Below are 21,408 nucleotides of genomic sequence, written 5' to 3'. Positions count from 1 at the left end.
CCCTGGAGTCTTCATCCTGTTCGATGAGAACCACTTCGGGTTCATCTGGCTGGAGATGAAATACTTCATCCTGTTAGGCAGAGTCCAGAACACCTTCCAGAATGTGGAGGCACCATCCCCGCAGGCCTTCCTGGAGATGCTCTCGAACATTCAGTCCGGACCCCCTGAGAGGAGCAGCTTGCATCCACTTTGAAGATTTGACCTTCTGACCAGGTTACCCACTTTTGTTTTTTTAATCCTCACCCGAGGATATTTTCCCATTGATGTTTAGAGAGAGTGGGGGAGAGAGGGAAAGACAAATAATCCATGTGAGAGAAACACATCAGTTGTTTGCCTCCTGCCCAAGCCCGGACCAGGGCCAGGCTGGGTAGGGGCCAGCAATTGAGGTAGAAATAAACCTTAGACCAGTGGTCTCAACCTTCCTAATGCTGCGACCCTTTAATACAGTTCCTCATGTTGTGGTGACCCCCAATTTCCTTGTTACAAATTGAACATAATTAAAGCATAGTGATTAATCGCACAAAAAAATAAAGACATCTTAGTTAAAAAACAAAACAAAAAAACAAACAAATACTTCATAGACCAGTGGTTCTCAACCTTCCTAATGCCTCGACCCTTTAATACAGTTCCTCATGTTGTGGTGAACCCCAATTTCATTGTTACAGATTGAACATAATTAAAGCATAGTGATTAATCACAAAAACAATATGTAATTATATATGTGTTTTCCAATGGTCTTAGGCCACCCCTGTGAAAGGGTCGTTCAACCCTCAAAGGGGTCGCGACCCACAGTTGAGAACCGCTGTCATAGACAGACAACAGCATGGTAATTAACACAGAGAAAGAGGAGTGAGGGAGGTAGAAGAGGGTAAAGGGGGGATAAATGGTGATGGAAGAAGACTTGACTTGGGGTGGCAAACACACAATACATGTAAGATGATGTATTATAGAATTGTACAGCTGAAAGCTATATAATTTTATTAACCAATGTCACCCCAATAAATTAAATAAAAAAGAAAAAATTAAATAAAAAATGACTATGTTATTCTTCTCCTTACTCATAGGAGAACCCTTCACTGTTTCATTTAAAACCCACTGCTCTTGTGTTCAAGACAGTTCTAACAAGCTTAGTTATCTGGAGTCCCAGACTGCAACAGGACAGAACAGGCAAGAGGAATAGAATAGAATAAAAGGCATGATCACCAGAAACAAACCCATAGGTATTAGGCGGAAGTGACTGGAAGAAACAGCCAAGATCGATGGACACAAAGAAGAGCAGGCTGAGCCTTTAGTGTTAAGTGCCGGAAAAAATGAGTCAGTAACACTGGAGAGTATTATTTTATTATACACAGTCCTATAGCTACTATTCAGTATTTAAGCACAAAAATGCTATCTGCTTTTAAGATGGTGGAAAAAATGGTTAATATATTTTAAAGAATTTCCCCCAAAATATGATTAAAGTAAAATTTTGGCATTTCTGCTATCTGAAAATACAATTGCATGGTGCTGTTCACCTCTTTGATAGATTAGACACATGGTCTAATAGATACCACCTCTCCATGGGTGGAGAGGTAAGCCCTTTCAAACCTCTCTTGGTTTATCCGCCTTGTGGGGAAATGCTTTAATTACCATCTGCACAGCTCTGTGTGTGAGGGCACATCTGAAGTCTCCTTGAAGAGTGAATGTCCCAGATTTGACCCTTCCCTTTGTAATCTTATTTGTCATTCAGACGGTTTAGATCTAATGGTTTCAAACTTGCCCGATTCAAGCATTTGATTTCCCTGCATTGTCTTCAAGAGCAAATTTAGAAGCAGAATATTTCCATGGGAAACTAAATTATTTCTCCCTTGAGTTGCATTTCGCCAATTCCTGCTTCAATACCTCTGTACCAAATCCTAAAATAGAATGATCGATTCTGCTTTTTATCTGTGAAATTAGACCCTACGAAGCCATTATTCAGCACAAAGGAAGCTGGGGCACATGTTTACTCACACTGAGGCAATCCAGCCCCTGAGAAGGCACCCCAAACTTTTGAAGCAAAAACAGGGATCTGGGGAGCAGATGTTACTTTCTGCCCACAAACGAGCAAATACATCAATAGGAACCAGGCCTCTGAGCATTTATCTGAACTCAACAAAAATGAATTCAGTCAACAAACATTTACTCAGGTTCCTGCTCTGTGTCGGCTGCAAGAATATCTGGTCTACCGAGTCATGGTTCTGACCTATAGGCCTATGAGAATGAGGCCCCAACAACTTACATACTGTGAAATTTTCCCAGTGTTAGTATTACAGGGAGATTTACTCAACACTGAAGCTGCTTATTTTCTGATAGAAAGATGCCTAATGCATTAGGAGAACTGAAGTCTGGTTTTTCAAAAGGTTTACTTAGCGGTAATTTGGGATGGCAGTGACATATTGCTGAAGGCTATCTGGTTCTGTGACTATGAACTTAGACTCTGGAGCAAGACTCCTGGGTTCAGGTCCAGCTCTCTACCACTTACTCGCTGAGAGATTGTGAGCACATTATCAAACTTCTTTGGTTCTCAGCTTACTCATCTATAAAATGGGAATAACATTAATACCTTGCTCACAACAAACTTTAGTTTGCTACTAAAATTACTAGATGAGTAAATACATAAAGCACTTAGACAAGTGCCTGGTTCTTAGTCTGCTGTTATATCCGGTGGAAAGGGAAGGGTGTAGTGATAGAAGTGATGCATCTCAGGGGTGGGAGGAGTATTTGATCTACAACCTTGTTTAGAATTTCTGGTGATTGATGATAGAAAAAACAGACTGATTTTAGTCCAGTTTGCTATGGTTTTTATATTACCTAAAGATAGTGCATTCTCTATTGCCTGCATCTGGGGCAAAGTGTTCCTACTCCTCACCCCAAACCCATCTACTGGATACCATAGTACCAATTGCTACACTTAAGGAACCCCCCTTCCTGCCCCCCCTGCCATTTCTTATCAAGATCCTTGGCATTTAAATTATAGGCTGGTGACAATGTACAAAAGGGATTTGCTTCAGTAACTGACAGTCTCTAGGTACAGTGCCAATTCCTTTACATGCCATGTTTCATTTCATCTTCACACTAATTTTATGAGGCAGATAACTAATAATCCCCATTTTATAGATGAAAAAACTATAGTTATATTGAGCAGTGTTCCTCAACCTTGGTACTATTGACATTTGAGGCTGGCTAATTCCTGGTCCTTGTAAGTTATTTAGCAGCATCCCTGGCCTCTCCCCACTAGATGCCAGGTTGAGATAAACTGTCAGCTGTGAAAACCAAATGTTCCCTGATATGACCAATGCCCCCAAGTGTGTGTAAGGCGGAGTTAACCCCACTCCCCACCCTAGTTGAGAACCACTGCTAAAGAAGATAAGTGATTTCCCATCTTCTACCAGCTAGTAAGTGGTAGGATTGAGATATTAATTCGGGAGTCTTAACCATGATGTACTATTACTGTCAAGCAGGATACCATGCACCGGTTACCAATCCTGCCAGAGGCCGGTCCATCCTTGTTGCTTGACACAGTCGCTGCAGGGAAGAAACATCTGCACAGCATATGTTTCAAGGGACCTGGCATACTGTTCTTAATATGTTTGCTCCCCTTCTTAGCGCTATGAGGGCCACCTCCCCTAGAAAGGTTGTTTCCCCAGGTGGGGATTTTTACCTGGAGTTAGGGATTAACAGGACTAAGGAAGGGAATAAATCAGTAAAACTCCTTAACTAATTAACTAAGTGCCAGGCAGGTAGTTAATCACCTTAACTATGCACAATCATAGTTAAGCTACATAATCTTTACTTAGGATAATCTCCTTCAGTTACTTCCTTGTAGCTTAACAGAACAGTATAGTGACCTTGGAATAGCCCTTATAATGGAACACCGAGATTAACCTAGACAAGATTAAAATCAACAGAACTAGATAGAGACAGGATTTTTGGCAAAGGTCAGATAAGAAACTATGGAAATGAAACGAGGGAACTGTAGAAGGTTACCCAAAACATACCATGATGTGATTATAGAGGCATGCTTATAGGATCAAATGGTATAAATACAGATGTAACAGGACAAAAAAGAGAGAGACCCTGGCTATGCTGATCAACTGAACGCTGTCTCCGTGTCATTCCTTCTTTGCGGACTCCGTCCACACCTTTGGGAACCCCTGGACGCTCTGGGGCTGGACCCCAACACAATCCCAGAGAGGAATCTAAACACATCTGCCCATTGCATCTTGATTTTGGAGTCACCAAGGAAAATAGAATGCAGCTCAGCACTAGGTGGAAGAGCAATCTTCTTACCTAAGGAAGAGACAGAGCAAGAACAGCTTTGATAGTAGGCGTTGGTCCCCCAGGGCCTGTAGGGGAGGGTTGGGGTGGAGAAGAAGGGGCACTCCAGGTGGTCAACACAGGGCAATTTATGTGCATCCATCTTCTGCCACAGTGCAAGGAACCCTGTACCTCCCTGCAGAGGGCAGACATAGCAGTGGGGTTGGCCAGATGCCATATGACACACTTTCAGCAGAGACAAAAGAGCGCTCAAGATATTCCCACAGAAGGTCAGTCGTAAGCCAGCACAGGCTACATGGGCTCTTTATCTCTTGGTAAGGAAGTGACCCAGGCCCAAGCCCATTCTCGTGCAACCCAGTGAGGACTGAAAGACTGCCTCCTCAGTCTGCCTTTCCCAGCAATTACATTCTTATCTAGTCCAACGGTTCTCCAAGTGTGGTCCCAAGTCCAGCAGCAGCAACATCACTTGGTAACTTGTTGGAAATGCAGACTCCTGGGCCCCACCTCAAATGTATTAAATTAGAAACTCTGAGGGTAGAACCCAGCTCCCTGTGATTCTGAGCTAAAGTTTTATTATCAGTGGGGTGCCTTCTGCATCCCTGCCTGTTACTGGTGGAGGTGGAGTTCTTGGTGTGCCACAAGAAAAAGAATTTCCTGAGGCCCCCCCCCTCCCCCCGGGAAGGATGAGGTATTGTGGAAAGCTTTATTGATGATGTAAGATGAAGGGGTTTCCCTTCTAAAGTCTCGTCTTGCCATAGAAAAAAATCCAATCTTGTTTTCAGCAAGGCCAAGATCAAAGCCTCTGTCCAGAGTGTGTGCTCCATATTAAAGCAGGGTCCAGTCCAGCATCCGGCTAGGTTAGCTTGTATTCCCAGCTGCAGTCCATCACGTGTGGGATCCACATGGCCATGTGGCTGCTAAGGTCACATGGCAGGTTAGTGCATGGGCGAGTGCAGGCCCTGGAGCAAGTGAGAAACAGGAGCACAAGAGCAAGAAAGAGAGTACGAATTCTTTGTCTGGGGATTTTTAACTGGGAGCTTCACCAATTAAGCCTTCAGGATTTTGCACCCTTACAAGTGGCTCTGCCCTCCTAGCCAATGATCTTTGTTCCCCAGGCTAGACTGACATGCAAGCTCCTTCCTTACATCACCCAACTTCACTGCCCATGTGCCCATCTCCCCCTTTGTTTTATTCCTTCCCCCAGTGATCTGCAGGGAATGGACCAGTGGTTCCCTGGGGAGCATGAAGTTGCAGCTTCCTGGTGAAGCTGCCCAGATGGCCATGCTTATAATGTCTGGTCTCCCCTTTGCTCTCTTCCTATTATTAATATCAACTAGCTAGTTAAAGCGGTAACAGTTTGAGAACCACTGATGTAGTTCAATGGCTCTCAGCCTAGGCCAGAGTCATTAGATGCTTCCTCCATTTTCTGGCTCACATTTCCTGGTACTAAACTTCTTGTGTTAATTCATTGCTATTTGAAATGACCTATAATTTTCACCTATAGTGACCCTCACTTATACTTGTGGACAAAAAGGGGCCACATACTAATCCTGACAAGCTCAGGGGAGGCCTGTATAGCAGCTTTGCAAACTCAGAGACAAAAAAATAATGACATAGGATGGACTGAAATTAAAACTTTCTGACTAAAAGCAGTGCATGGTGGGTAGCCATGCCCTAGGGTTGTATTTTTCCCTAACAAAGGTCAACCTTCACCTTAACTAAGTCTGTCAGTTGTCTTTTTGCATCACCTGATAACATACCTTTGGATTATCGAAGTAATTCACCCTCCCACCTCAAAGCAAAACCACTGGCAACAGAGCAGAGACCACAATACCTTCATTGTTATGGTTTTCATGTTAATTGTTAACTATTAGCTGTTCTATACCCGCCTGTATAAAAGATGTGTCCATTCCTTCTACTTTTTATCCAATCCCAGAAAGTCCCTCCCTTCACTTTGCTTTCTCTCCTCCCTAATCTATCATCAATGGATTTCACATGCCCCCCTTATATTTCCCCCTTTGATTCTGATGTATAAAATAAGTGGCAAAACTGCCATTTTCTTGAGATTTTGCTTCCCAGCAACTCTTGTCATTTGGCTCAAGTAAACTCATATAAATTCTTTCAGATTTGTATGTTTCTTATGTTCACAATTTCTTATCCTTTTTGTGCCTCAACTTTTTCATCTTTAAACCAGAAAGAAATACTGGTGTTGGTAAAGAATGGATGACTGAGAGAGAGAGAGAGAGAGAGAGAGAGAGAGAGAGAGAATTCTGACCGAGAAAGTACAAGGTAAGCCTTCTTGCTCTGAGGTTTGTATTCTGCAACCGACTGAATTACAAAGCAGGTGGCCCAGTCCATTTATCTCTGCCTGTATCAGATGCAGACACATTACAATGGAAGCTGTGCCACTCACGAGGTGCAGAGGCAGCCTACACAAAACACAAACCTCTTCTGTGTGCAGTCTGGCTAGAGTTAGACTGTTCTAGAAGTCTGGGTAAGTGCTCCTAAAGGAATCTGAGGAGGCAGCAGTTGGCAGAGATGCCAGACCTCCCTCTCTAAAATATTGAGAGGGTCTTGCCTAAGCGACATGGGTAAGATGTCCTATTTTTATCACTGGTCTGCTGCCTCTGGTCTTCTTTCTCAGGATGTCCATGGAGTGAGAAATGGGGCTGTTCTGCTTCATTGAAAACAAAGGAATGAAAGGAAGGCACTTTCATTGTATTCTTGAGAGAGACTAGAAAAAGAACAAAGCAAAAAGCAAGAGAACAAAGGCCTCTGGGGGTTCGCAGTGGTTTGTTCATTTCTTCTTTTAAATAGAAGGATGGCCTAAGCTAATTTGATTTCTAACAATAGAATAATCAACAGAAACTCCCTGGAAGCAGCTCCCAAACTCCTAGGACGCTTGCTCAAATAGAACAATCTCAGCCTTCCCAGAATTTCAGTTTTAACAAATGCCTAAAAGTTATGATGGGGTTTGAGGACCAATCTCCAGAGCTACTTCTCGATGGACATTTTTTCATTGTAGCTATTATACAGTCATATGGCACATAAGGACATTTCGGTCAATGAGGGACCACATATACAGGAGTGGTTTCATAAGTCTGTAATGGAGCTGAAAAATTCCTATTGCCTAGTGACCTCAAAGCTGCTCTAACATCATAGTGCAAGGCACCACTCACGTGCTTGTGCTGATGCTGATGTAAACAAACCTACTGCACTATTGGCCATATAAAAGTATAGCATATACCATTATGTGTAGTACATAGTACAAGATAATGATAATAAATGACTATCTTACTGGTTTGTATATTTACTACTCTACACTTTTTATTGTTATTTTAGAGTATGATCTTTCTACTTATAAAAAAAATTAAAATTTGCTGAAAACCGGTATACTGTGTCATGCTGGCAGCAGCCTCATGCATCTCATGTTTACCTTGTCTCTTCATTGCATCATTTTCTCTTGTGCTTGATTTAATCACATGTTGTTTTGGACAGCAGCATGCTGAATAGGCTTGTAGCCTAGAGCAATAGGCTCTACCTTATAGCCTAGGTGTGCAGTAGGCTATGCCATCTAAATGCATGTAAGTACCTCTATGATGTTCATGCAGTGAAATTGCCTATTGGAAAATTTCTCAGAACATATCCCCATTGTTAAATGTCACATGACTGTATTGCATTGGCATTTTAAATGACTCATGACTTTCATCTGCATGACCCTGGATAAATTGTTTCCCTTCTTTGTGCCTTGGTTTTCTTATCTGTGAACTGGAGAGGGATACTGGGGTTGGTAAAAGAGCATATGACTTGGTGAGAGAGAATTGTGCTCTTGGTCTTTCTCCTTTATTAAGCGATTTGATACTTTATGGCAGGAACTAGGTCTGAGTGCTGGCATGCAGCTGGCATGTAAGACATGTTTGTTGAATGAATGGATGGATGAATTCTTACATGAATGAATGAACAAAGATGATGGGATGACAGAAGCCCCAGAAAACTTCTGACCCCTTGGCTTAAATAGCTTCTCAAAATTGGCAAATTGTATTAGAATCACCTCCTCACATATTTTACCAGCCCATACTACCAGAGTACTTTCTAGGTAGTGAGCTCAGTGAGATCAACAATATCTTTTACTTTCTTTATTTGAAAAATCTGTGTTTACATCATCATGGTGGTGGGAAATTCTTGATAGTGTTAACGTGATAATATATTTACAGAAGTCAAAATCTCAAAGTTGAACTCCTGAGTTCTTCTTAGTCCACACATCCCAAGGTAGCCAATTATAGCTTTCTTTTTCTTGCAGAGGGAGGCAACCAGCGGTGGCGGCAGGGGGCAGAGCATTGAGCAGTGGCTTCAGGCCGGCCAAGGCGGGTGCCAGCGGGGCCCCCTGATCACCCTGCCAGTCACCCCACAGATTGGCCCTGATCGCCGGCCAGGCCTAGGGACCCTGCCCATGCATAAATTTCATGCACGGGGCCTCTAGTTTTTTATAATGGCACAATTTAAAAGTATGTGTATGCACTACTATCAGCAATAAAAAGGAGTTGACTATTGTTACACACAACTTGGATGCATTTTTAAAGTTGCTAAGTTTAAAAAGCCCATCTCAAAAGGTTATACTGTATAATATGTATGGATATATGTAGTATTCCTAAGATGACAAAGTTATAGAAATGGAGAACATAGTAATGATTGTGAGGGGTTAGAATAGATCAGGGTGGAATGGGGGTGGCTTTGGCTGTAAAAGCATAGCATGAGGGACATTTATGATGAAACTGCTCTGTACCTTGACTGGTAGTAGTTATAGGAATCTACATTTACAATAGAATTGCTTAGAAGTAAACACACACACATACATGCATAGAAGAGTTTATGCAAAACTGGTGAGATTTAAATCAGGTCTATAAACTCTACCAAGGGCAATTTCTTGGTTGTAATATTGTACTATATTTCAGCAATTTTCAACTAGTGTGCTGCAAGAATTTTTAAAACATTTAATATCTGACTATTAGGTCAGGGGCACTGACCTCTTTTTCCTTAGATTGTCAAATAAAAAAATGACAACAGCCAACACAACAATAGCTATCTGGTGTCAATGAATCAAAATCATAGGGTTGTTGTTTTTTTGTCAGTTTAGCAAAACATATATTTTTTGGTGTGCTGCAGAAATTGAGTAATTAGTATGTGTGCCATGAGATAAAAAATGTTGAAAACTTTTTTAAGTATATATTCTGTATGTATTTCTGTATGTATGTATTACATGCCTGCACACATAATAAATCTCTATTTATTCACCCATCTTAAGAAAGTAGAACGTTGTCATACTGTTGGTCATCCTGAAGCCCTCTTTCTGACGCCAATTTCCCTTCCTCACCTCCCAGAGCAACCACTATCCTGAATCTTACATTTATCATACCTTTGCCTTTTTTATTTTTTTTAAATAATTTCACTTTGTAAACTGGATTATCAAAAAACCCTTTGACTCTCCTCCAGAGGAATACAGGGAATTGGATCAGTTATCTTCAGAATCATCATGGCTATGCCATGTTAATGGCTTTTAGAATTTTTCTCTGCTGACCCGGGTTCCCTTTCAGAACCTGCTTCATTCTGCTGGTTTGCAGTGAAAATGGTGTAAAATGGTGTAATTTCCCCCGTTTCTGAGAAGCCATTTGAAAGATGATGCTGGCTGCCACTTGAAATTTTCTTTATTGGTCCTGCATAATAGATCCCCCCAAGTTCATCTCACTGGAAGATTTGAAGGGAATCTTATTATTTTGGAGAGTCACTGAGAACCTAGGCAACACGTCATGCAGTTTATGTAAATGCTAAATTGCAATGGTTATCAAGCTATCACCGGCTAGCCAGTACACATGCTGATGTGGTAGGTGGTTTTCCTTCTTCAATACCAGCCTTTCCTCTCATTTGAAGACATGCATTTCCAGAGCTAAGGCTTCACTGGTGGTTAATGATGTAACAGCAGCACTAAAGAGCACTCCTCACTTTTGCTAAGCACTTCACACATTTTGAGTCTCTAATCCTCACAACCACCCTGTGGGGAAACTGAGTCATGAGGGGTTAGAGAATCTCTTCAAGGTTAGGGGCAGAGCTAGGATTTAACCCCAGGCAGACCCTGCTCACAATAACCATAGTCAATGTGTAGGCATATTTCAGAAGAGACCGTGGAAAAGGCCAGTGTAAATGGTTCAAAATCTGAACTATATTTTTTAAGACACATGGCTTTGTAATTCTCTAGTTCTGTAAGCTCACTCTCTAGGTAGTATGTATACTTATGGAGATAAAACATGAAGTGTTGCTAATGAAGACTGTTTTCTCAAATGTTACTGGTAGACTCTGGCTATATGTTAGCTTTTAGGTTTCATCAGGCAAAAAAAAAAAATCACATAAAAAATGATCCTTAAAATGCCCAGGGGAAATCTTCAATGAAAGTATATGTATGAGAAGCAATGGCGGTCAGGCATCTCTATGGTTAATATCCTCCTAGCACCCGTAGTACCTCCCCACCCCATAAGCATAGCTCAGCCAGGGTTAAGAACACTGCATCCGTTAGCTGTGCTTTTCACAGAGAGATGCTTGAATTACCAGAATCAGAGTCATCTAAGGCTCTGGTTTAAAAATACAGTCACGAGCTTCTTGAGTCAGAATCTCTTATGGACACACACACGTTTGAGGATCACTCTTATAAAATAAGCTCCTAGGAGGTGTGGGGAGAAACAGTCCCTGCTGCGGGCAGGGTGCGGAGTAATTATAATAAAGACATTTTCTTCATTTCTGCTGAGATTGACTATCTTCTAAACATTGGACTTGCAAATTTCTTCACTTGTAACGCCTGCTATTTCCTTAGACCAGGTTCTATTAGTTTGTCTTTTTCTCACCAATTGAACGGTATTATACATTCTGTCTTCACTCAGCCTCTGCTAGATCTTAACTGAGCATGTACTATGGGGCCAGGGTTGTTCCAGGTGCTGGGAATACAATACAGTAAAAAGCAACAAGGTTGCTGTTCTCATGAGTGTCTGTTCTGTAGATATGTGGGAAACCGACAATACTGTGCACAATGAATACTATATTAGATGTTGATGAGTACTGTGATGAAAATTACCTCAACATAATGAGATAGGAAGGAAGTAGTACAAGAGGAAAGAGTTGAGTGCTGAAGTCAGCTTCAGTAGGTTGCAAGAGCTAATTGTTGAATTTCGGAATTTTTCAAGCTGGTTTTTGAACACAACCTTTATTAAAATGAAAATTATAAAAACTTAAAATTAAATAAATTGTATTGAAGACAAAGGTAAGGAGTAGTCAAAACCTAGTTTCTTAATTACTTACCTGCACACGTCTATTGTCCCTGTGGGTCTGAGTCCCTCTTCCCAGCTCCCCTTTAGCGATGCCCATTGGTAGCCCCGGGGCAGGTCATGGTGGGAGCATGTCCGCCACAGAAACTGGCAAGTGCTACAAATCAGGGCTTGATTTATTGTCTTCTTGATTGTCTAAACTTGAGGAAGTTCTAGAAAGAATACTAATAATGCCAATGAAGCTTAACAGTGTCATATCAATAGCTGTTACATTGTGATTAGCACAAAAAATTTGAGAGAATATTCTTTCAGTATTTGAAAACTGTATCCAGTTCAGCATTTCCTCTGGGTCAGACCATCAGTGTTTTCTCCACAATCTCAAGCACAAAATTCTCAAAGTTCGGAATCCTCTGGGTGACTTAAAAGCAGAAATAAAACACCTGGTGAGAATGCTGATCAGGTGCAGCTGGGCCCCTCTCCATTTCGCTGCTGCGCCTTCCTGGCCAGGCTTCAGGCCCATTACAGCTTACGAGGCTGTCTCCGACAGAGTTCAGCAGTGACACCAGCAGTGTCTTGGACTGTTTCCCATTCCTGCTGTCAGTCAAGTTTCCTCCACATCGAGACTACCAGTCATCAAGTGCCTCCTGGAGATGACTGTGATTGACTGCCTATAGAAATGCTTGTCCTGGCCAAATATATTGATTGATTGATACCTGGCTCCCACTCATGTTCCACTATCAATTTTCCCCCTCCTGTTCTCAAGTGTATCTTTCAATAAAGATTTTTTTAAACTCTCTATACCCAACTATGCTATAAAACAGGAAGTATTTAAGGACATGTGATATATGGTTTATTCAGATTGAGTTGTCGAGACAAGCTATGTTGGTGTAAAAGTTCAAGGTCATTTGAATGACAGGATTTCATAGGAGCTATTAGAATTTTGGTTCAGAAAATGGTGTCAATGTGAAATTAAACAATCAGGGATAATCTAAATATGAATTTGATTAAAATCAGAGCTTCAACCTGGATTTGCCTGCATTAACAGGACAGAAGAATATAGGAAAGATATTCCAGGAAGAGAAAATGCCATGAGTGGGAGCATGGTGTGTGCCAACACACACCTGTGTGCCTGAATGTGCTGGAGAGGGGTTTGGGGAACGGGAAGCTGGGAATGGGTCATGCCTTTGACTGTCATTCTGTCCTTACTTCTCATCTTGCCTTTCTGTTCCCTCAAGGCATCAAACTAGGGGAATTACTGTTGGAATTTACCTCTCAGAGGCGGTGAAAAAACACACAAATTTTCCTAAAGTGTAGAGACACATTCTCCTTTATTTCATCTCATCTGTGGCACCAAGGGCTTAGAATTTGAGGACAGATTCTGATCAGGTCCTTTTGCTTCTGAGCTTTGTGACTTCATGTGTGTAGGGTTTTTTTAGCCTCTTTGAATCTCATTTAATTCATTTGTAAATGGAGATTCTTAAGACTTTCCTTGCAGAGTTGGAAGGATTGAATGAATTCATGTTGTGTCTGTGTCTGACAGTGGCCATGGTGTCAATTTTTCTACAGCGGTTGTTCCTATGAGATTTATTTATGTATGAATTTTTTACTGGAGGCTATTTTTCTCCGCGACCTCTCAGTTCAACTTCGTTCTTCCAAGCCTTACTTATCTTTGTTTCATTGGCAGAGAGGCTGTTACATACATGATAGGTGGTCAATTGAAACTTGATGAATGAATGAATGAATGGATGGATGAATGGATGAATGAAGCAAGGACTGCTCCGAACGCTTGCTTCGGGAGAAGATCCGAGAGAAGGTTATGTGTTACTCGGCTTCCATTGGGTTCCAGTTACCCTTTGGCTTTTGTTAACTGAGCTCACAGGAGGCCTTGATCACTATTCCAGCTCTAATGTTTCAAGAATGGCTTCCGGGATCGGGGCTGGGAGAAAATAACAGAACTTGGCTCTGAGTGTCATGAACAAAGGAGCTCTGAACACTCTTCTAATAGTATTTTATGACATTTTTTTCTCCCACTGTGGACTGTTTCCTGCGTCCTTGCTGCTAGGTATTGATTGAAAGTGACTAAAAAGGGGAAAATGAAATCACCCTGGGTTGTGTTTCCTATAGAGCATGAGACGGGGGGGGGGGGGGGGGGGGGGGGGAGCAGATATGGAATATGATTTGGACAAGAGAAAAGAAGGGAGAATAAACAGAGAAAATAAAAAGATTATAGTACCAAGGAAGAAGGAGAAACACCTGGAAAATGTTCCTTTGTCAATTCTTAGAATCTAAGGCGTCTAAGGGAGGTTCTGAACTCTTTTTGAATATTAGGAGGAGACCTAATTTTATTTTACATCTTCTTTATCCATTCACCCCTTAATGGACACTTAGGTTGTTTCCATTTCTTAGCTATCTATACTAATAAAAGGGTAATATGCTAATTAGACCGGATCAACCGGACATCTTCCGGACAAAGCCATGGTGATGGGGGCCGAGGCAGAGGCAGTTAGGGGTGATCAGGCTGGCAGGGGAGCAAGCAGTTAGGGGAAAGATTAGGCCAGCATGGGAGAGCAAGCAATTATAGGGCAATCAGGCCAGCAGGGGAGAGCATTTGGGGGAGATCAGGCCGGCAGGGGAGGGCAGTTAGGCAGCAATCAGGCAGGCAGGCAGGGGGGATTAGGGGCATTCAGGCAGGCAGGCAGGTGAGTGGTTAGGAGCCAGTGATCCCAGATTGGGAGAGGGTGCAGGCCAGGCTGAGGGACACCCCCCTCCATTCATGAATTTCATGCACCAGGCCTCTAGTTGTAAATGATACTACAACGAACATAGGGATGCATATACCTTTTTAAATTAATGGTTCTGTATTTTTTGGATAAATACCAAGAAGTGGAATAGTGGATCATATAGTAGCTCTACTCTTCCTATTTAAGAAACCACCACACTGTTCTTCAGAGTGGCTGTTGAATTCACAGTCCCACCAACAGGGCACAAGGGTGCCTTTTCTGCACACGCTCTTCTACAGCTGGCATCGCTTGTCTTTCTGATGATGGCCATTCTAACAGGGGTGAGGTGATATCTCGTTATGGTTTTGATTTGCATTTCTCTAATAATTAGTGATGAACATCTTTCAATGTGTCTATTGGCCATCTGTATGCTTTCTTTGGAAAATGTTATCAGATCCTCTGCCCATTTTTTTTTTATTGGGCTGGAGTTTTGTTTTTTTATTGTTGAGATGTAGGAGTTCTTTATATATATTGGATATTAACCCCTTATCAGATGTATGATTGGCAATTATCTTCTCCCCTTGAGCAGGTTGCTCTTTTGTTTTGTAGTTTCATGTAGTGCCATTTGTTTATTTTTGCTTTTGTCTCCCTTGCCATTGGAGTCGACTACACAAAAACATCAATAAACCTACGTCTAGGGCCTTACTGCCTATGTTTTCTTCTGTGTATTTTATAGTTTCAGGTCTTATGTTTAAGACTTTAATCCATTTTGAGTTAATTCTTGTGTATGGTATAAGATAGTGGTCTAGTTTTATTCTTTTGTGTAAGGCTGTCCAGTTTTCCAGCACCATTTATTTCTCCATTCAGATCATAATGTCTTTCTTTTTCATTCTTGTGTGTTAATATCCCACCCATCCTTCAAGGTCTACATCATATGAACAAACTTAATAATTTTTTTCTGAAGTCCTGCATGATGTTTTCCTTCATCCTTTGAATCCTTAATAGCATTCACAACATCTCTTTTTGAACTTAGTCACTTACATTCTTGGTTTAGAGTGTAACTACCAGCGTGTAACTTATTTGACTTTGAAGAATTGTCTTTTTTACAGCTGTATCCCCTATAGTGCCTAGCACAACTGACAGGGATATAGTATGTGCTAAATGAACAAATGTCAAACCAAAGAGGCTGCATGCTAATAGGGATGATCATCTTCAATACCGTTACCAATAAAGTATAATTATTTACTAAAAAGAAACTAATTATCAGGCAAATCATGACAGAAGGTGATTTACAATCCATCTTAGCAGTGTATGTTGCTTTTAGGGACTTTCAGCAACACATAGGTATACTTAATAATTGTATTTGGGGTTGCCTTTGTGGAGATTCATATCCTAGATGATTGATTCAGGCTTCACTGACTCCCCTAGGGCTCACAAATCTAACCACTCTCCTACTTTTTGTTGGTCACAGGACATTTGCATTGAATGATCCAGAGGTCAATGAAAACGGCTTTGATAACAATGGAAATCTCTTGCATCGGCAAGGAGATGCTGAGTGTATAAAGTGATTTCAGAGATGTTGCACACTTTCAAATGCCAACTGAATAGGCTGAAAACATAAATACATATAATCAAGTTTTTCATTTCTTGTGAGATATTGGATAGCACAGACTAAAGTGTTCTTAGTGGGTTCTCAGTAAATACGGCCCACCCACCAGGACCTAAAGACCACAGAGCCAGGTGGCATCTCAAACATCGCTACCTTTACCCTAATCTAAGCATTCGCCCCAGGCCCTAGGTCTGCACTCATGTTTCATCCTTCGGCTGAGATAAAAGCTTGAGTGTGACTAAGGAGTTGTCAGACAACTTCAATACCTAGAGACATATCCATTCCTGAAAGACAGAGGTGGAGATCACGTCTAATCCAGCCCTGAGATGAAATCCCCCCCGGTCTAAGCTGTTTTTACAGCAGCAGCTAACACCCTGGGCCCTTTGAAAAGACTGGAGGCGACTTAGAGGATTTATGGATAGCAGCTCAGATCTGGATGGCAGCTAAATTCTAGTTTAGTCCTTCAGTGTGATGATGATTTGCCATTTTCAGCCACGTCCCACTAGGTTCTGCCTCGGCTTGAGAGATTGCCCTTGGATCGATACTTCCAGTGCAGCGGCTCAGGCCGCCGTTTCTACAGTGTGGGAAGAAGGAGGCTCAGGCTGTTATTAAGCCTCGGGGAAGAGAGGGAGATCTGGAGATGAAGGTATAATTTGTGGAGCCAAGAAGCCTTCTGGCCTCAGAAGTGGCAGACAAAACCTCTGTTGCCTTTACATTAGATGGGCTCTCTATGGATTTCGCAATTATGAGGGAATGAATGAAATGCCCACCATAATATGCCTTCTGTTTCTCTGCAATTCAAGTAGGCCTGCTTTTAAAAAATGTAATGAAAGGAACCTTCCACTACATTAACAATGCTGTATTTCTTACTGTGGGGAAAGAGCACACAGTTCCCTTTGCATTGTATTATATATCTGTGCTACATCTTAAATGTCACATAACATTTTCAAAGGCAAGGAAAGAATCTAATGCATGACTCGATGGCTGGCTAATAGTGATGTTACGATAATGTTCCTTTACCAATAAATTTTATTTCTGGTCATATGAAATGGGGTGGGTAGGACAAGTGAAGTTATGGAGGCGCAGTGACAAGACTGAAGGCTCACCTTTCAGCCTTTGCTGGTGCGGTTACTGGGCCGCATTGCCTGAGGCACACGGTGAATTGTTGGTGTAACAGTTACATGCATGTACATGCATACCACTATTGTTAGAATCATGTGTTTGTGTTTTTTAAACATGGGAAGAGTGTGGGCTTTTCTGACGGGGGAGGAGCCCTGCTGGTGAGCTGCTCCAGCGCAGAGAGAGACAGTGAACTCTGAGCTCAGAGAAAGAGTTTCTAGACAGATCCACAGCAAATGGGCCACGGGAAGTGCGTTCACCGAGCCCTCCCGTACCTTCTTAAACACCAAATGCAATGCAAGTGTGACTCGGCGAACTGGGACTCCTCAAAGGCTTTAAGCGGAATTTGTATGTTCTAATGAGGGTCAGCGTTGATGAGCCCTTCTTCTGTTCCTAAGCTCTTTACCTATATTCTCACTTAATCTTCCCAGCATCCCTATGTGACAGGCACTACAATTATACCCATTTTACTGATAAAAACATTGAAGCTCAAGAGGGTTAAGTAACTTGTCCAAGTTCCTCTAATATTAGTTTCCTAAGTCAGTATTTGAGCTGAGGACTGTCTAACTTCAAAGCCTATGTGTTTAGACAATATGCCATGCCATACCCATTGTCAGCAATCCGAAAGCTCTGATTGATTGATTCCTGGACTGTGGTACAGGGTTAGAGAGCTCCAGCCAGGCCAAAGCACAGTCAGAATCTCCACAAGCTCCCGAATATTTCAGCACTCCCTGTCTTCATAAGATGTATCATCCCCATTGAACTAGAAGGTAACCGTCATTTACTCACAAGATTCCTAAACTGTGATAGAAATTGGCCTTTTTATAAATATTTGGCTAGAAGTAAGAGGGTGGAATGGAAGTTCTGACATAGTATGATTCGGAAAACTATTTTATATTTCTCTTAAGATTTTCCAGATGTATTTCAATTTAGTGATAAACAGTAAGGAGTGGGGGAAGGGAAGATATTTCAATCACCTGACAAATATTGCTAAAAAAATGCATCCCTCTGGGATATGTAAGTCATCTTTTAAAATTCAAATGTCCTTGGGTGGGATGACTAACAGAATTAATTGAAAGGAAGTCAAATCCAACAGAATGGTTACATGTCTGGGCTGTGGGTTCATACAGCTCCGGGAACAAACTCAGCTATCTCATAATTGATGATTGGTGTAGAGAGAGGACAGATAAGACAATTCAAACCATCCTGTCACCCAAAGCACTTGCCCCCAGTGGTAATTAAATATGTACCATCTGTAGCCATTATAATTTTCTCAAATTCAAGTAACAGAAAATTCAATACAAACTTATTTTAAAAAATTGGTTCTGCTTTAGACATGGTGAGCTCCAAGCTGAGCAGTATTCCATTGGGATTGGAGTGTCTCTCCTTCTCTTGGCTCCTCTTTGTTCTCTGTTGGCTCTGCTCAGATGGACCCTCTGGATGGCTGCAAGCGGGTCCAGTCTCTCATGCAGTTTCCAGTTCAGAACTGGAATGCTTTATTTCTTGAGTCTTCAAAGCAAAGCACTGGGGTAAGCTTTGCATGGACATGTTGGCTTGGCTTACGTCATGTCCCCATTACTCAACCAACTACTCAGGTGAAGAGGATGCTAGCTCTGTACTTCGCTCCCCCACAAATCATGTCGCATCTGCATAGGGAAGAGCGATTTCCTAGACACAATTGGAGAACTTTTCCACTACAGAGAGGGGGTTGATGAATTAACTGTAGGCAGGCAAACCCCCAAAATTCCACACATACACCTTCTCTTCAGGAAGATGTGTGCACTGCTGGGTATGAATAAAGCTCACTCCATCCCTGGGAAAGAATATACATTCTCCCTAAAGGGAGGCTTGCCAGCAGCTGATGGATGGGTCTGCTGCTTCCCAGTCTGTCCCGAGCTCTGCTTTCGCTGCTGACTTGAAAAGTCCCCTCCTGCATAACAATTACACCTGGAACACTCCCTTGGGAGCATGAGGGGACATTTTCTCCATCCTTTCTTAAAGATGCAATTGTTTCTGACAGGCAGTGTCATCTGCAGTGACAGATGTCACGTTCGACTCTCATTCACAGCAGACAGCTGAGTCCAAGGAGACTGCTAGACAAGGATGGTTTTAACTCTTACCTACAAAAGCCGGAGCCCAGAAAGGTTGGGGTTCATGGGACTCTCACAGTAACATATGTTACAGGGCAAGGGCTGTGGGTTCAATCACACATCACCAGCCACCATGTGCTCTGCAGTTCAAGTGCACTGCAATGCAAACTCCAAGCGGGGCGAGCACTGGGGATTGCTGTTTGCTTTGTCTTTTGTGGCTCTTTGTGGTCAGCACAGTGCTGGGCAGGCAGTAGAAGTTAAGTAAATATTTGTTGAATAATTTAGTGAATGACAGAATATAGAAATTTTAAATGAAATTTAGTACTCATCTGGGTGTGTGTGTGTGTGTGATTGGGGTCTGTCATTTTTATCTATTGTTCATATGAGAAATTGAGGCACAATGGTTAGGGAATTTGTAGAAAACCCAACAGGAAATTAATACCATGGCTGTAATAAAGATTATTTTAGCCCAGCCAGTGTGGCTCAGTGGTTGAGCATCGACTTATGAACCAGGAAGTCACAGTTCTATTCCCAGTCAGGACACTTGTCTGGGTTTCAGGCTTGACGCCCAGTAGGGGGCGTGCAGGAGGCAGCCAATCAATGATTCTCTCTCATCATTGATGTTTCTATCTCCCTTCCTCTCTGAAATCATAAGAATATACTAATTAATTAATTAATTAATTAATGTCTTTATTGATTTCAGAGAGGAAGGGAGAGGGAAAGAGAGAGATGAGAGAGAATCACTGACCAGCTGCCTCCTGCATGCTCCCCACTGGGGATCGAGCCCACAACCCCAGCATGTGCCCTTGACCAAAATCGAACCTGGGACCCTTCAGTCCGCAGGTTAATGCTCTATCCACTGAGCCAAATCAACTAGGGCTAATTAAATTTTTTGAGAGAGAAAGAAGAAGGATAGAGAGATGGAAACATTGATGAAAGAGAAACGTCAATCGGCTGCCTCCGGCACTCCCTCTACTGGGGTTTGAGCCCAAAACCAGGATATGTGTCCTGACTGGAATCAAACTGGGGACCTCTTGGTTCACGGGTTGACACTCAACCACTGAGCAACACCAGCCAGATGACAAAAATATATTTTTGAAAATATTATTTGAATGCTATTTTTTGAAGTCTCTTATGGGAATTACTCAATTGTCTCAAATACCTTCCCTTTTTATAGTGTTCTCTGTTTACTACAGAATTACTGTTTTGAGACATGTTTACATTTTCATTTTGATGCTGAACCTCACAGCTAATAAGTATATCCCTCAACCTACAAAGGAGAAATAGAGATGAAGCATGTAATGTGACTTGTTCATAAGCACGAATAGCACCAAGAGTCAACCTGAATTCTGATCCCAGGTTTGATGCTCATCTCCACTGAGAAATGCTACTTTGTCATCTACTGATTTGAGGGTATTGCCTGCTTTTCTTGAGTCTCAGCAATCTTTGTCTAATGAACTTGGCCTCTGACATACCCATTTACTGAGTTTTGATGCTGCATCGCTATAAAACAAGAGCAGTCAAGAGCATTATTTCCACATTTATGACTGATGCTGAACTTAATCTAGACTTCTTTTCAGAAATAAGTTAACAAATAGAATGTAAGGCTAAAGATCATCATAAGCAGCATTCTCTTTGGAAGTTGAGATATCTGAGTCACAACTTTTTAATGTATAATTTTTCTGGCAGAAAAGCAACTTTTGGTTTTGATTACTCATAACAAATAAGGACATGAAGATATTGAATTTTGAATATGTTTTCTGTACTTCCTGACTTCTGCATTTTTATGGATTCTGCTGCTTCATAACTGGGGATACCATGACTCTTGCATCCTAATTTTACTACAGAGGACTAAACCTACCTTATACCCCCATTTTTAAGAAAAAAAATCTATTCAATACCTTAAGCTTCAGTTCTGATCACCAACCATCTTATTTCAGGCTGCTATAAAAAAGCACCATAGACGAGTACCTTATAACAACAAAATTTATTTCAGGCAATTCTGGAGGCTTGAAGTCTAAGGTCACAATGCCAGGATGGTCAGGTGTGGTGACAACCCTTTTCTGGTTTGCAGACAGCTGATGGCTGATCTCTTGTATCCCCACATGATGGAAGGAGAGACATGGCAAAAACTGTTTTGTGACTCTCATAATAATACTAATCCCATTCATGAGGACTCTGCCCTTGTGACCTCATCTAATCCTAATTACTTTTCCAACTCCCACTTCCTCATACCATCCCATTGGGGGATAGGGCTAAATCTT

At 41.8% G+C, this 21,408-nt stretch overlaps 1 protein-coding gene across 1 annotated transcript in view; it reads left to right on the top strand.

Annotated features, from left to right (window-relative positions):
• The window catches only part of LOC102245440, an 87,078-nt gene that overhangs the window by 340 nt on the left and 65,330 nt on the right, over nt 1–21,408 (top strand). The gene's annotated exons all lie outside the window — the stretch shown is intronic.

The sequence above is a fragment of the Myotis brandtii genome, unplaced genomic scaffold (genome assembly GCF_000412655.1).
Source record: "Myotis brandtii unplaced genomic scaffold, ASM41265v1 scaffold430, whole genome shotgun sequence".
Lineage (NCBI taxonomy): Eukaryota > Metazoa > Chordata > Mammalia > Chiroptera > Vespertilionidae > Myotis > Myotis brandtii.
Note: the sequence above shows the minus strand (reverse complement) of the source record. Positions and strands in the feature narration are given on the sequence as shown.